Below are 16,801 nucleotides of genomic sequence, written 5' to 3' on the forward strand. Positions count from 1 at the left end.
GTTCGCATTCATGTGTGAATCCAACTTTCTTGGCTTCATGCTGCGTGTTTACAGGCAAAACAAAAATGTTCAGATCAATTAGTGTTCATTACGGTTTACAGCAACTTAACCGTAAAAGTCAAAGATTTCTTTATCGTCTTTATCATATTTTAGTCTTACTTAGTGACTTGATTATCATTTTAATGTTTTGTTTGATGTGATTATGTCTTATATCTTTTTTTGGTTTTATGTGGTACTTTGTGCTACAAAGGATTTTTTTTTAATTTTTGTATGAATGGTGCTATACACATGCCTTGCCTTGTACTTACTGGTTTATACTGCAGTAAGAGTTCACACAGGGAGCAACTTTTCACTGACTAATGTGACTGGTTACTTTTTGCTTATAATCCTCCAACCTGTCACTCTCTATTTTTGATACTATTTGCTTAAACTGCATTCCTCTTTTAAAACAAAGTTTCTACGAAGAACATTCCTCGTGTGTCAGTGTTACAGACCTGCTGGTGCGCCAGGTTATATGGAAAGCACCAAAATGGCCATGAGTGTTTTGTTTTTTTTTGTCCGTTGCTGAAATAGATATTGTTTGTGTCATGTCCATGAGTTCAGCTGTCTTCTGATCCCTAGGAGCTCTACAATTAAAGGTTTTCATTTAAATCATTTATTTATTTATATTCTGAATTCCGGGTTAAGTTTGTTTCATTCTGTTCTAATGAATAAGTCCTCCAGCAGCAAACAAACTCTACTTTTAGGTGGCCGGGGCATGTTTGTTTTTCATAGGAAATAGGCCGCTCGACTGTGGCAGGATTCTTGTTTGCGCGGAAGTGTTTTCTGAAGACGGAGGAGAGGGGCAGAGAGCTGAAAGATGGGGAGAAAGCCGCTTTGAGGGTTTTAGCGGTGCGCCACAGTACATGCCGTCTGGTATTTTTGAATTATGCTAAGCTGCATTTGCACGACGCTTGCCAAAGAGCGCATTTATGAGCCTAGTGGAAGTACATCTCAGAGTGTTCTGATTTTCATGTATTAATACCTTTTCCACGTACACACAAAGCATGCACCGTTCTCACACTTAAATGAATTATAAGGGACTCAAATATGGTACATGACACAGACAGTCCCTTTAATTCCAGCAGATCCTCTATTAAAGACAAAATCTAAAAAAAAAAGTTTTTTTCTGATGTCCTCTAGCACAGGAAGGCCCCCTGCTAGGGGAGAGTAATGTACTTAGCTCATAAAACTTAGGCTTCAAGCAATTTTCTGCTATTTCTTGCTCCTTAATGTGTTCTATCAACTGTGGAAAAAGCTAATGTCTTTTTACATTAGTGGAGGTGGAAAAACATCTAAGAAAAGGCTCATTTTGAGAGATTTAACTTCATGGAAATAGCAAGCTTGCAGTTAGAACACAAGGTAATAAACACAATACGGTACATGTATATTTATGCATCTAATGTTCTCTAACAAACCCATGAAACTTTCACAGAACACATTTATTTATAATGAAAATAAATTGCAAACAGGTGAAGTCTGTTTCAGAATTATGCAACTTTTGAAAGCAGATTGTTGTTTAAGGGGCATGGCATGCTTTTCAGATGTCATTTTACATTATAGAACAACTGCATCATTGCATTGGCTCTGGAAGCTTTAGAGTTTGAAATGCTGCTTTGCTGTAATGTTGCTGAGTAACAGAGGTCAGGGTTCACAGGGTCAGATGCAAAAATAGGGTTGTTGTGTAGGTTGTTTAACAAGGGGTCAGGTTCTACATAAACTGTCAATGTGTGAGGGTCTGCTGAAAGGAACAAGGGTCAAAATTGCTTATCAGTGCAGTTTGATGGTGAGCGCAGGAAGATGCTGTCAGTGTCAGGCTCTTTACTGAGCCTAACTCATCTGGTTCATACAGGAGCGTAAGTGATGGTGTGTTTACCAACTTGCCTGTACTTAAAGTAAGAGATGCCTTCCCAAAATCATCCTGTTTCCTTGCAGATTTTTTTTTCTAATTCCCATACTCTTTTCCACATCAACATTTCAGAAATAAAAATATCAGGAAAATTGGCAGATGGAGTTAAGAAAGTATTTTGCCATACATTATACATTAGACAGCAAATTTACTTTTATTTTTCCAGAAGCCATGGAAGTTTTCTGGATCATCCTTCACCACTGTTTAATTTTCATATCATACAGAGGTTAAAAAACAAATACTTTTGGTATAAATTTGCCTCTAGAAACAGAGCTTAGTTGGGGGTACTACATGATATTACTGTAAACCTATGACATGGAGCTTTTTGAAAGGATCATGCTAAACATTTGCTTTAATATTACTAACATCTTGTGTTGGCAATCCCAGTTCAGACTCATGTTTGGTGCATATTTTCTGTTAACATAAACTTTACTGGACTTTCAATGACAGACTAAGTTTTGGTTTCACATGGAGCCAGAAAGAGCAAATCCTCCAGTGAAAATATTAGTTTGGGGTAACAAGGTAGTTTTCTGGGGTCATTCTTTACCCTAATCCTTTTTCTTATTATCTGTATTTAGCATAAGCTTAACAGCACCTAGAACCAATTATGTAAGGAAAACATATCATGAATCTGAAAGTGAAACTTTTCAAGAGAACAAGTTAGCATTACAGCACACCATCAGCTGTTTGCTAACCTTTTCAGGCTGAAGAGTTTTGAGTTGAAGACTAGATAGCTGTGGGGCTGATTTGCACATTCAGTTTGTGTAAATAAGATGAACCAAAGGTGTAGAGTTACATCTCAGTGCTTTTTGTTAGGGCACGAAAGAGATACTTGCAAAGACAAAAAGCTAGAAATATATCAAGAGTTTTCGGGATACCTATATGGGAAAATAAGGTACATTTACATAATTTAGATTTCGTTTTCAGTAACTGTAACATAACTTCACTTTCAATGTAGTGTGTAAATATGGAGTTTTGAGTTTGTTTTTGAAGACTAAAACTCTCAACCTCACACATTCTTATCAACACATAAGAAAAACCTATTCAACTAATTAAAGTTATTAATAATGACTAAGCAGTCCCAGTAATAAATGCTAACAATAAAGTGGACTGGTCGGCTGAATTTGACCTCTTCCCAGAATAGCCCAGAACACATGTGAACCTCCAGGCTCTCTGAGCTTCCATCACATACGGATGACTTAAAATTCTTTTTTTTTTAAATGTCTGACTTATTTATGAAAGATGAAAAACGAAGCATCTGTTGTAAGTGATTTAAAGGGCATGCCCTGCCTTTGAACTTGGGTGTTAGGACTGAAATATGTGTGATTGAACACTCTTCATGTTCCCGCTCTTCCAGCACCCAGTTGACAACCTTTAGCATTAGTGTTGCTTGGTAGCTTATAGCCTACTGAATTCTTTGACTCTGTTGCATAAGGTTTAGATGTGGATTAGTTTGATTTTCTGCACTTTGATTTCTGGAACAGTCACTGTTATATCTGTTTTTAGGCTGCACAAATAAACCTGACTTGACAGCCTTGACAGACAGGAGTGTGGGCAGATGTAGAATGGCTTTTCTGCGAAGGCAGGATCAGAGTCCACTTGTAAAGGGCATCATTTGTTTAGAGAACAGTTTAAGCACTTGTTTACCCCCACAGAGACGGAAAACCTAGTTTTTCTTTATGACTTGCTGCTAAGCACAAATGTAAACATTCTAAGTCTCTATCTTTGACTTTGCTTGTGCACTGTTTGTGTTAGTTGGTGTGAATGCCTTCATATATGTCTGCTTCGGCGAGTTTAGCAACGATTTTTAACCATGAACTCTGAACTGATGAACACGGGGATCGGAAGCTCACTATGTTTGCACTTTTTAGACTGTGGAGTTATAAACATTAGTTTTATTTGTCTATAAAATAAGCAGGAGGTAAGCAAATGGAAATCGGAAGTGGAATCTAAAAAAATACATCTAAATATATAAATAAATATATACACTTGAAGAAATCTATGACTGTAAATGAAAATCTTTTTAAAAATTTGGCATGTGTTGGTTCAGCATTATTTCTCTATGTTAATTATAAGAGAAAAGAGAAAAAGTTTATTAATTTTGAGTCCTGTGTTTTATTATTAGAGCTATCTTAGTCCAAAAATGTAAATTTTAGTATTTTTAATTAGTAATTATACATAAATTATGACAATCTTTACACCTTACAATCTTTTTGGTTTGGACAGACCAACAGTTTCTTTTCACCCCTTCAGGTCTGCTGTTTACTTTTTAAAGATAAAAATATAGTGGTGGGGAGGCGGGGGGCAGGAAGTGCTGGAGACCTACAATGTGTAGGTAAATACCCTCGTTGAATGGGCTGTTAACCGGTGAAACAGGATCTGAACCACTTTAAGCACTACAATAAAATCACTAGAAATATATTCCAGTCTAAGCTGAGCTTCACTGTTAAAACATTATTCGTGTAAAAATGGTTTCTTGTGACATATTTTTCTTTTTTCAAACATTTAGTTTGTATCACAGACAGCTGTAAATTCACAACTTTGACTAACTTTGCATGTTCAGTCCTGTACATTTTTATTTTTAGAGATCATAGTTGCACAGTAAATCAAATCTCAAGACTCATCCCCAATCTCAGTATTTGAATTATTGGACTTGCGTGGGACTGTTTTGATGCAATATGTATACTTGTTAGTTTTACCCTTTATTCAGTCCTGATTTATAACCTTTTAAGTCGACATACTGCTGAAGATAACTGTATATGCTTTTAACACAATTATTCCATTAAATTATATCTTTACAACTTTACCTTGCCTTAAATAAGTAGTAAAAATAAAAAAGAAGATGATGTATGCACTGCTTTATCTGGATGTCCGAGGACAGACAGACTGTATGGTGAGAACAGGGCAGAAAGCAGCAGCAGTGACCTTTAGCACAGTGACTTTACAGTGAAACGCTCTAAAGACATGGAGGACGTGATAGAGGAATAAAGCTGCGGATTTACTGCTGCCTGCCAGCTGGGTAGAGAGGTTGAACAGTGTGATGATTGGAGCTTGGTGGGTGGTTGTCAGATTTGTCTGGCTTTGTGTCTGTGTACCGTCTAGGATGTTCATAATTTGAATGATTTCAGTGTTGGCCTTTCAGCTGATTTTACTGGCACTTTTCCAGTGGAGCTCCACGTGTAATCTTTAACCTTTAACCTTTAACCGCACGTGAAAAATAGAGGTTATCCTGGATGTGCCCTGATTTGTGTACATCTTCTTTTTTGTGTGTGTCCCTTATTAATTCAGTTTGTTTCGTCACATTCTCTATTACACTTCCTTCCATCTCCTTCCCTTTCTTTCCACCCCCACTTTTAGCTCTTGAATAGCACAGCCAGAAATAATCGGGAGCCAGCCAGCACCCCCACCCCAAGAGCTACCGTGCCAAGTGCCAGCCAGCAGACCCCGTCATTGCACCTCATCGCGCTGGTACCATGACGACTGTTTATTTCATGCTTATGCTCACAGCAAACATCCAGTCAACCCTCCTTCTGTGACAGATCAATACAAACAATAAATAATTCAGTTAAATGAAAACTGTTGATGCTAACTGACAGAAACGGGTAGAAAAATTGATGTTTGTTTCTCAGCAGAACATTATCGCTTTATCTTTAAAAAAAGAAGAAAGAAATATGCTTTTTTAAAATCATGTATTTATGGTTGCAACAGGATTGACAGTGACCTAGTTGCACATTTCCCACTTGCACCCCCCTCGTTTCTTGCCTTGAGTGTGCAACCAGCAGCTAACTGCACTGACTGGAAGGTGGGGCTCTTGAATATGCAGTTGGATCAAAGTGCTATCAAACATTTATTGAAACATTATGACACTTTAATAAATTTGATCATTTTTTAAAATTCTATTTTATTAATCTGGAACTATTAAAGCGATTAGGTTTAAATGAATGGAAGCATTAAAAGCAAAGAAGTGGGGGTGGAACAAACTCAGTCTTGGACTGTATTCCAGTTTGTAATCTGTAGTGGAAAAATACCAGCACCCGATAAGAGCTGCCTGACCCAGTGCTATTGTTTTTCAATACACTAAAGAATCTTAACCATTGCAGATATGTCTCTCTTTTTAACCAACGGAAACAAAAGAAAATTAGTTTTAATTTTTAATAAGATGAATACAGTATTTTTTTTTATCAGCTTGATCAGATTACCATACATGGTCTTTAAACATATTTTAATGGCTGCGTTTGTGTTTCTCTTGCAACATTAACTAATTAACAATTATAAACTACTTTATGTTGATCCATAATCTCTAATGCCATAAAGTGTGGAAATATTTAGGGATATAAACACTAAAATAAAAATCAACCAATTGGACTAAAACTAAGGTTGGATTATGGACAAGGACCTGCCCCAGGTTATTTAAATGACCCAGTGTTTAGTTTGTTTGATTTATGGAAGAATCTGCAAATGTGCATTGAAGGAGGTGATCAAAGCAGCACGTGTTTATATAAATCAGTGCATTCAACCACCATTTTGAGTGTATTAATATTGTTTCCAATGGCTGAGAGATGTAGTTTTACAATAATGTACTTACAATACTTAGCTGTGAAAATGCAGTTCGAATCTGTTATAATGGGAAGGATTCCCTATGTTGTTCTGGTTGTGACTGAGGGGCCCATCTTTCCACACTTGCCTCTGCTATTTAAATCTTTTGCATTTGTTTTAAACATTTACAAATCTTGCTTTTATCTCCTTCTTGAGTAGCCTTTCTGCTCTCTAGTGAGTGTTGTCTGTTAGGAGCATCAGAGATGCTTTGCCACTTATTTATCTAAATGTAGATGTACACTTGTATCAATAACCCCCAATAAAATGACCTAATATATAAAAGCTGCTTTATATAACCTCACTTGCATTAGTCTGTGAGTCTCTGACACTTTTCTCCTATGAGCTTAAGTGCCATCTGTTCAGAACAAATTTGATTGGGGTCTTAAATGATTTATGAGAGGTATTGGCTAGTGGATTTATCATTAAGAAAAAAAAATCAATACTTCCCTTTTATTCTCCACTTTATTGCTGATCCTTTTACGCCATGAAAGCGTAATTGGTTGTTGAGTGGTTTCATCACCCAGCATTCCTAGTTCAACTGTTCCGTCACAGGAGGGCGCTCTACACCAGTTTTTGCACTACTTCAAGCTTCCCTCTCCAGTTGGTACTTACTGGGAATTTTCCATAACCTGAGCTGAATGCATGCAATGCATTGCATGATTATAATTTTTTCCTCCCGTCCTGGTCACCGGGCGTCTGTCCAGTAAGCGATGTGACTTTTCCTGTATGTTTATTTGTGTACTGGACAGCCTGTTTTAAACGTGTGTGTCTGTGTTTACACTACTTGAGAGGTTTATAGCAGTGAGCATGCAGGATTTAAAGGGCATCTGTGGATCAGGTCGCAAAGCATGAATAGCCTGGTGGCTGCGGTCCAGGCCTCAGTCAGAGGTTCAACATCATGCTTAACCATCTGGAATACACAAACAAAAATATTAGTGAGCATTTGCTCTTTCCTAGACAAGTGTTAAAATGGAGAGATCCATGTTGAGAGCTGGTGTATTTTAACTCAAAATAGATTAATAGCGGTAATTCTTAGATTCAAAGTCATTTAGCAAGCAAACCTGGCAAAAAATGTCACAATGTTTAAAGTTGACAATTTATTTAACTATAAATTAGTGGAGCTTCTTTTCTTCCCAGTGCCACCAGTAATGTACCATCGAAGTGGTTTGTAAATTCTTCACTGGTTGCAAAAAACATGTTCCAAACATTGAAAATATCCACAGATCCTTTAAGATTCATAAACCCCATAAATTCTTGGAAAGACCTCACACATTTTAGGCTTGAATTGATCTGCGTCAGCTCCTGATGGATCATTTCCCAATGCAGTCATTGTGTGGTGCTGCTTGCCGAGCGTTGTTGCTTCGAGCCTTACCCAAACCCCAGAGTCGGCTCAGAACTGGCTGGGATGTTGTTTTAGCCTGTGCGGTATTGTTTCAGGCCCGGTTGCCTTGGGGTGGAGGGTATTGTGCTCTCTCCTCGAGAGTATTGTCCCAGGCTGATCACTGTGTGATTATTTATGTTACAGACCAGTTTCTCAGAGCGGTGACAGTTCCAGCGCCGCAGGACGTCTGCATTCCCACAGATATTCACCTCTGACCCTGGCTCTTTTACTCCTAAGTTGGAGCGTACGTGGTGGAGACAGGCTGACTCAGAGTTTTATGTCTGTGTATGTGATTGACATGTGGTGTTTACACACTCCTGCAGGTCAACCAACATGTCTGGCCTAAATCTGGACAGGCACATTTATGTTTGGAGTTGTTTGGTACCATTTCACAACCGCACTTACTTTTGACAGCCATATTTACAGCGAAGTGACGACTGTCGCAAATCAGTTGTCACAATCTTTTAGCACTTTGTATCTTAAAAAAGCATCTGAAACATAAGAAAAAAAACACACTTTTTATTTTAGCATGCATCAAAGATGATATGTGTGAATCCAGTCTGGATGTGTTGTATCATTTAGAAGTACATTTTTTATGCTTTTCACAAAATTCGTTTTTGATATAAACATTCATGAATCCTGGTACAAATTGTAGACCCACATTTCTCCATGCAAACATCAGCTTATGCCATATTTTAAAAAGAAAACATGTCAACATGAGTCATATGTGTGAATTTCAGCTGCTATCACGCTGTTTCTTATCCGATGACATATATTGGGATGTGTAATGCCTGGTTCACACAGCACAATTTTAAAATTGTCGGTTGATTTTTCACAACTTGAAAGACCCCACAAATGATGATTAAAAAAATTATATACAACAAGTTTGGTCCTACAGTGTGTGGTGCTCAGCCACACAGAAACACACCACACAAACAGATTTCACTCACAAACATTCAGATGCCAGACAAAACCTCTTGATATTGAACCTGAATTAAGAGTAAATAAACATGGTGGACGAGAAAGAAGCAATAGTGATGGTTGTAGACTTCTTTTAACAAAAAAAATACAAAAGAATGACTCTGACATCCATTGGATTTTCTGGTTGTTTTATCTTAGATATTTTTGATTCCCCTTCATGTTTCTGTCATTTCTCTTTTTGATTGGCTAATGTAACATTCAGCAGGCTGCATGGTTGTTTGTCTTTGGGGAATATGCTGGGATGTTGCGCCAAGACAATCCAAGTTGTTGAATATCTCCAATTTGAGGTCGGAGTGGTGCCAATGCACTTCTGAGTAGACTAGATCAATCTCTGGATAAGATTCAGTTTGGTTTCTGTAAGATGCACAAAGGCTGCCTTAATGATGTGTAATGATATAAAGATGGCTGCAGACTCTAGTCAGTATAATATATTGGTGTTATTGGATCTGTGCTCAGCTTTTTACACAGTCGACCACAAACTTCTGTCACTTCAACTTGAAAATGAGGTAGGATTTTCAGGGACTGTTCTTAAGTGGTTTTCTTATATGAGTAACACAACACACCAGTTTTATCCTCTGAATTGGGTACCTGTCAAATTTTGGATTGGTTTTAAAATGTTAGCCCTGACTTTAAGAGCTCTTAATGGACAGGCTCCCATAAACATCAGACCTTTAATTCCTCCGGTCTTCTCACTTGAGAACCTCCTGTAGTCTCCTAAGGCCTGGTTTAAAACTCAATTGGACCTGTCCTTTCAAGCAGCTGCCCCTAGGCCGTGGAATGCCTTGACCCTGTCTTTCTGTGTGGCTGACTTTGTTGAATTCTTTAAAAAGCAGCTCATGACACTTCTATTTAGAAAAGCTTTTAGTTAAACTTACCTCTTATTGTTTTTGAGAAGCTGTTTAACTTGTTCCTTTTTTGCACTCTGTAAACCACTTTGTGATTTTGTTCATGAAAGGTGCTATATCAATAAAGTATACTTACTTACTAGAATTTGTGTGTGGATAGGATCAAATAGCCTGTCATTAGTCCTGACCTCCACCAAACTGGACACTTGTGAGATTAGCTTGGGCATGCTGTGTATGCTAGAGTGACCAACTCGGTCACATTGATCTGCCACAAATGCTTTCTGAAAAATGGGATGCCATCCCTCAGCAGTGTATGACCAAGCTGATGAATATCTAGCCATCTTGGGCTGAAAGTTTAGTGTTATTTACAGTCCGAGTGCTCTAAGTCATTATTAGCTTAATAAATGAGAAGATAGAGCAGCGTCTGCTGCAATGTGAAGCCATTCCAAGCATTCAGCATTCTGAGGTGAGCCATTGCTCATCGTCTGCATAGCATTGCATGAGAAAAAGTAATATCATCAAGACATTCCTGAAAGCTTTGCATAAGACCAATGTAACTTTGTCAGTACAGTCGTGCACACATGCAGCATACGACAAAATGTTCACATTCAAGTCCTTCGAAGTCTGCCTCATCTGGAGAATTTGTTGTATACTACAGTATCAAATGCATAGAAATACAGTGCTGGAGGATTCATTTACTTAGTATTTTTCTTTGTCCAACATCTTGCCCATAAAAAAAGTTATTTTTTTCTGGAAACAATCAGTCAGTCAGGGATTACTAGGAGACTTTTACAGATGGCTAGTTGTTATTATTGCATTTTTGACAGAATGCCATTCCCGTTGTAGCGCCAACATACTTTACAACAACAAGTGTCAAGAATCTCAGGTTCCCAATGTTATATTACATGTTCACTCATCCTCATGCAGCACCTGTGAATACAGATAAAATATGTAGAAATAAGCTGACAGCCTGCCAATGTGCTGTTAGTTTTTCTTGCTGCTGAGAGACACAGCTTGTGCATGGTTGTGGGCTTTTTTGCTTTTTTCGCAACTCTTCACACAACTGAGATTATGAAAATGCTTCTTTGGCCCATAATAAACATGTCCGTGTTTAAATAATAACATAGATCATGTCACTGAGGGACATTCGCCACCAAACCGGTTCATGTGTTTAGCTGGTGTTAGTACTTACAAAGAACCAGTTTTTTTGTTTCCACTGAGATCCGGTCCCAGCTCTGAAAAACTGGTAGAAACCCAGCACCATTTCCCAGCAAATGAATGATTAGCTGACTTTTTTTAAACAGTTCAAAGGAACAAAGGTAACCATACTAAGGCATCTGTTTGTAGGAATAATTGGATACATAATATGTGTGCGGCTAAATTAGCTATACAACTGCACTACAATCCTTCACAAAAACAGGACAAAAGAGGAGGATCAAACATTAACTGGATGATACATCTATAATGATCTGACTTATTTGTCTCTTACAGAAACGGTAACGAACTGGCTCCAACACCAACCATACTTTAGGGTATTGGTGATTTTACAGCAACCTCAAACGACCTGCTGACGTCCTGTTTGTAGCTCAGCTGACTATGTGACAGGCAGCCAATTCATTCGAGAGTTCCAGTTACAAGTGGTCACTCAGGAGGCTCGTGGGGTAGCCATTGAAACCTCAGATATAAGCACATGCCTTAAGCTGTTCACTTGTCATTGGATCACACAGAATGCATGGTAACATTAAGTGTTAACACAGCCATGGTTTCTAAATGGGCATTTTATAGATACTCAGCCAGCAAAATAACTTCATTAGGACTGGTGTTAATTAATTAATTGTTTTCTTTGTCATGTAGACATTTGAAAAAACATTCTGACATTGTTATTATTATCAATGTTAAATTATATAAATGGATGGATAATTATATAATGGATGTCTGAAACTAATTTGTGCTTGAAAGAAGTGCTTGACCTCTATGTTGATCATAAATGGTATTTGTTGTGTTGCACTCTCCTAAATGGCATTTCTGGCTTTAAGTTGCAGTCAGCTGTCATGGAGCTTCTAAATTTGTAAGTGTAATAACACACTGTTCTCAGATACTTCATATGCTATTGATCCACCTTCCACACATTTTATGGACACAAAATAATTGCTGGTGGATATAAACACTCACCTCAAGATTTTATTTATTTTTTATTCTGTACCACATCAGTATGATATGAGGATTTTAGGGAGAAATATAGGTTTAAGAGACAGTTTTGAGCAATACAAGTTAAGTTGTTTTCTTTCTTTTTGTTGTCTTTTATGAGTACTGTATAATTAAGGAACGATTATTGATATAAATCCTCCGTTGAATTCAGTTACATCAATCAAGTGTTTATTTGAACTAAATATTTAACTACAAGATAACAGTGTTCATTCTATCCAGAACTGTAAAAAGTTCAGACTCTTAAGGTTTCTGAATGTGCCCCATGTTTATAATTTATGCATGTACGTTCACATCAGGAACATGCGCATGCTGTCCTCTTAGGGTGAGCCTCTTGAAAGCATTCAGAACTGAGTAGTATGATGTAAAGTTACAACACAGCTTCCCTGAACACCAAAAGCTATTTAAACAGCCAGTTTAGTGTTTCCCAACCTTGGGTGCACAGTGCCCTACATGTTTTAGATGGTTTTCTGCTATGAAACACCAGGTTAAAAGGAATGAATCACATAATAGCATGTTTCCGCTAGAATTAGCATGGAAATGGCTCTAGATAAATACTACTAGTTGCTTTTTTTTATTACTTTTTAGTTTAGATGATAAGATAAGATTTATTGTCATTGTCATCAACAGATTACAACGAGATTGAGATTTGATCGACTCGAATAAATAATTATTCTGCTTTCTAATCCATCATAAAATCTGGGAGAGTTGCTTGATGCCTGATGGACTTCTCTCCAAAAAAGTAACCCTATCACTAATCTGTTTAAATGAGGTGTACTTCTCCAAAATAGATTTTAAAAATATTTTTTAAATTTAAAATATATTATCTAATAGGTTGGAAGTAGTGTCTTCTTCTCAAGCTTTCACATAATTCCACAAATCCATGCAAGATCAGAACTCTGAGTTCTCTCTTTGAAACTACACATTTTTAAGAATATTGGTGGATATGAATATTTAATTTGATGAGATATGCTATGTAGAGAAAAAGTTCACAAAAAACTCAACTAGTGTCACAGAAACTCTACCTCCGTTTGTTTTTAGGATGTTATTGCAAAGTAAAGGTGAAGTGAGTTATTTCTACTGACAAATCTCTCAGTGCTGTGTCTTTTTCTCACACTTAAATATTTCAGATCATTAAACAAATTTTAATAACAACCAATGATAACTTAAGTGAGTAAAAAAAGGCAGATTTCAAATTATTATTATTATTTTTTTAAAATTAAAGAAAAAAGTTATACAAACCACCATGGCGGTCTGCCGACATCCATTTCTGATGCCTGGCAATGTGTTTTATAATGCTGTGGAGGACTTTTGGCCTACTTTTCATGGCAGAATTGTTTTATTTGACCCATATTGGAGGTTGTTTGTGGATGAATGGCCTGTAAAAGTTCATACCACAGTGTCCTAAGGTCATTTAAGGCCTGAGTTGGACTACTTTGAGCCATTTAAAAGGCTTGATGTTGTCTTAGATCTGGTTAAGGTGTTGAACTGTTAACATGAAATTATCCTGGAGAACTTCCTGGTGCAGAGCAAAATTCATATTTGTGTCAATTACAGTAAGTCGTCTAGTTCCTGAGTCATCAACACAGAATCGACCGCTACATTATAGCCATCATATTTTACTGTTAGTATGATGCTCTTTCTCAGAAATGCTGTCAGTTTTGATTTTAAAGTGTTTTTGGTGGGATTTCTTTTCTTTTTTTTTAAACTTCCTGTTTTTTCCATTCATTTTTTCCAACCATTTAACTCAGCCATTTTAACCTCCATTCAAGTGAAGTGACTATGCAGCAAATCTGTTGCTGTTTCTGTCTACGGATTAATAAACACATAAACATCTGCTTTGTGGTTCACAAAAAAAAATTATCATCACCTTCCTCTCAATCAGAGCTTAGAAATGTCAAGAGGCTGGCATAAATCAGTATCTTTTTGCTGTTTGAGAGTGAAAACGGCTAAATTAAAGGGCTGCAAATAACATTTGTTCTCAAATCTTCTAAAAATATGAGTGAGTGTTGAAGATGGTACCCAGTAATTGAAGCGATGACAGCTTTGCATCTTTTTTTGTAGAACTCTGCCCCTCATCGGGATTGGCTTTCTCACACTTTTATATCTCAGTGTTTCTGTGGTGAGACCTGAAAGTGTTTGTGTGCCTGCTCAGTGTGTGGCTGAACTTCGCAGGTTGTTTTTGGTCACTTCATGTCCTCGTGTCTGAGCTAAAAGAGGGCTCACGTGTCAAAGGGGAAATAAAGATGTTCCTTTTTTGTGGTCTTTTAACAGTTCAACGGTTTTTAAAGTTCACCGCTGAATAAAGAACGGAAACTCTGGCTCAGCGGTGCAAAGAAGAGTTGTTTATCTACATCCTTACAGAGCTGTACTTCAAGTCCTCACAGGCTAATTAAAAGAGATACAGTTACATCATGTGCCACCCGTCATAGCTTAGAGGTTTAGTAGACCTCCAGCTGCATTCAGACACTAAATATGACAATCAAATCTTCATGTCTTCACTTAGCATTCCTGGGATTCTCTAAACACATTACCTAACAGCCACATTGTTTCGTAACATTTTATGATGTTGTTTAACAGGCAATATTCTGGTAGATAATCATTTAACTCAGCATATCTACAATGAGGGCAGTGTTTCTGTGCTAGTGCCAGTTATAGCTACTGTTTCCTTCTTTAAATAATTCAAGATGCTGATTCTAATATTTATGGTTTTTATAGGTGATCTACCATACACTACTATAAAAAAAGATTTCCCCCACACAGATTTCTTCTTTTTTATCTTTTATCACACTTGGATGTTTCAGATCAACAAACTAATAATATCAGACAAGAATAACTTGAGGAAATATAAGTTTTCAATGATAATTTCATTTAATAAAGAGAAAAGACTGCACAAACCAACCTGGCCCCATGTTAAAAAGTGATTACCCCTCTTATTAAATCACAGATTAAAGGTAAACAGTAACTTAACTAACCACACTTATGTCTGACTACTGGTCTATAAAATATAGAAATCACATTCTTACAACATAAAGTAGGTTAAAAAATCTCCAAAAGCAACGCATCATGCGCCGATGTAAAGAGATACAGGAATTGTTTTTACTTTTAGGAAGATTGCTTTGAAGGAATGCAAACCAGTTTCTTATTTTGCACTCAAAGAATCATAACTGAAACTTGACACCAACCTTATGAACGTGTTAGTGGGGGGTACACATTGATAACTAAGACCAGAAGTGAAAGAGGAAAAGAAGTACACGTTGCAATACGCAATTTTGTCATCAGATGAGTTTATTGTTTCTCTTCTCTAATTATCGTACATAAACAAACTTCTGCAGAATGTTTTTCTGTTAGCGTCAGCACAGACTATTTCAAGAAGTGTTATGTAGGATGTAGTGGCATTTATTTGCAAAACTTCAGGTTTCATAAATATTTTCCTAGTCTAGTCAAAAACTACAATATCCAGCTTTATGAAATATGGAAGTGCATCTCATTCTGAAATTAATTAAGAATGACAAGACTTTTGTTATTACATCTTGCATCATTTTTTACAAGATTAGACAATAATGAAACGTAGGAAAATAAATGACGCAGCTATCCATTCATGCGTTGGAATGTCATCAAAACCTCCTAAAGGAGACGTCCAAGAAAAATCAATTGAAAAACACCGGTCACTTCAGAATTATATGATTGTAACTGAGACATAGATGGACAAGTAAATAGAAATGTTTTTTTTTTTTGTATTAGCTATTTCACAACACAACACTTCCACTTACATTTCTCCTGTCAGGCAGGAATCACTAGCAACAGCCTCTATAGTATAGCAAAGATGATCTCCAATTTTCTTAAGTGTTGTTCTATAAGCACCATGAAGCAATTTTTTATTTTTATTTTTTTTACCTCTCCAGGGGGTCTTTTTGTGGGCTCTAGTGTCCCTTTTTACGAAAGTAGGCTGACAGGAATGGGGAAGGAGAGGGGGGAAGACATGCGGCAAATGTCGTCGGGTCCGGGAGTCGAACCCACGACGGCCGCGTCGAGGACTCAAGGCCTCCAAATACGGGTCGCGCTAACCGCTACGCCACCACGGCACGCCCCACCATGAAGCAATTTTGCACTTAATCTTGAACTTACGAAGCCTGTCATTGTCTGCTTGCCAAGTTAATAAAACTAAAAATCCAGTTGGTATATGTTTTATATTTATTTATTTTACTAATTCTGAGGAAAAAAAACGTTAGAGTTTAATGTAACGTCAAAAAGCACCTTAGACAGATCAAAGGAAGTTTAAATATTTAGGTACACTGTTATATTTTGGGATTTAGCTGTAGAAGTAATTAGGGGAAAGGTATATAAAGGATGCCGAAATGCAACTTAAGTGCAAAAATGGGAGCAACAACACAGAATACAACGACACTGAATACCAAGCTGCAGAACACAGCTCTGCTTTATAGTCTGTGTGCTTTTCTGTTGAAAATGCTGACTTTTCTAGTACATGGTTGCTTCTTCAGGGAAGAAGGAGTCATTACTTCATAGCAACTTAAACAATCAAATTACTGGTTAAATTTAATGCATTAATGGAGATGGACCGTTGGCCTTTATGACAATCACATTTGACAAAAAAGGGGAACGCTTCATATTTTGCTGTAGAAGAGATTGCTATATTTCACAAAACCTATGGCATCATGAGGAAATAACTGAAATACTGAAGTATTTCAGTAAGTCAAGACAGCAACTTGGAAGTGAAAGCTTTGGCACAAATATTATACCTTTACATTTTTTGCAAAGTTGCTTAAGAACAACAATGTCAAGAATTTGAGGGGACTTTAACAAAGCCCTGATCTCAGTCCTACT

The 16,801-nt window shown here is 37.1% G+C and overlaps 1 protein-coding gene and 1 long non-coding RNA gene across 2 annotated transcripts in view; one reads left to right on the forward strand and one right to left on the reverse strand.

Annotated features, from left to right (window-relative positions):
• sesn1 (sestrin 1) overlaps positions 1 to 16,801 on the forward strand; it is a 58,554-nt gene that overhangs the window by 1,797 nt on the left and 39,956 nt on the right. The gene's annotated exons all lie outside the window — the stretch shown is intronic.
• On the reverse strand, positions 6,998 to 8,331 carry LOC116734480 (uncharacterized). The gene is made up of 2 exons (XR_004342227.1): positions 7,816 to 8,331; positions 6,998 to 7,454 (listed from the first exon to the last, which is right to left on the reverse strand). It is a non-coding gene; the product is annotated as an uncharacterized LOC116734480 (long non-coding RNA).

Source organism: Xiphophorus hellerii, chromosome 15 (genome assembly GCF_003331165.1).
Source record: "Xiphophorus hellerii strain 12219 chromosome 15, Xiphophorus_hellerii-4.1, whole genome shotgun sequence".
NCBI classification, from domain to species: Eukaryota; Metazoa; Chordata; class Actinopteri; order Cyprinodontiformes; family Poeciliidae; genus Xiphophorus; species Xiphophorus hellerii.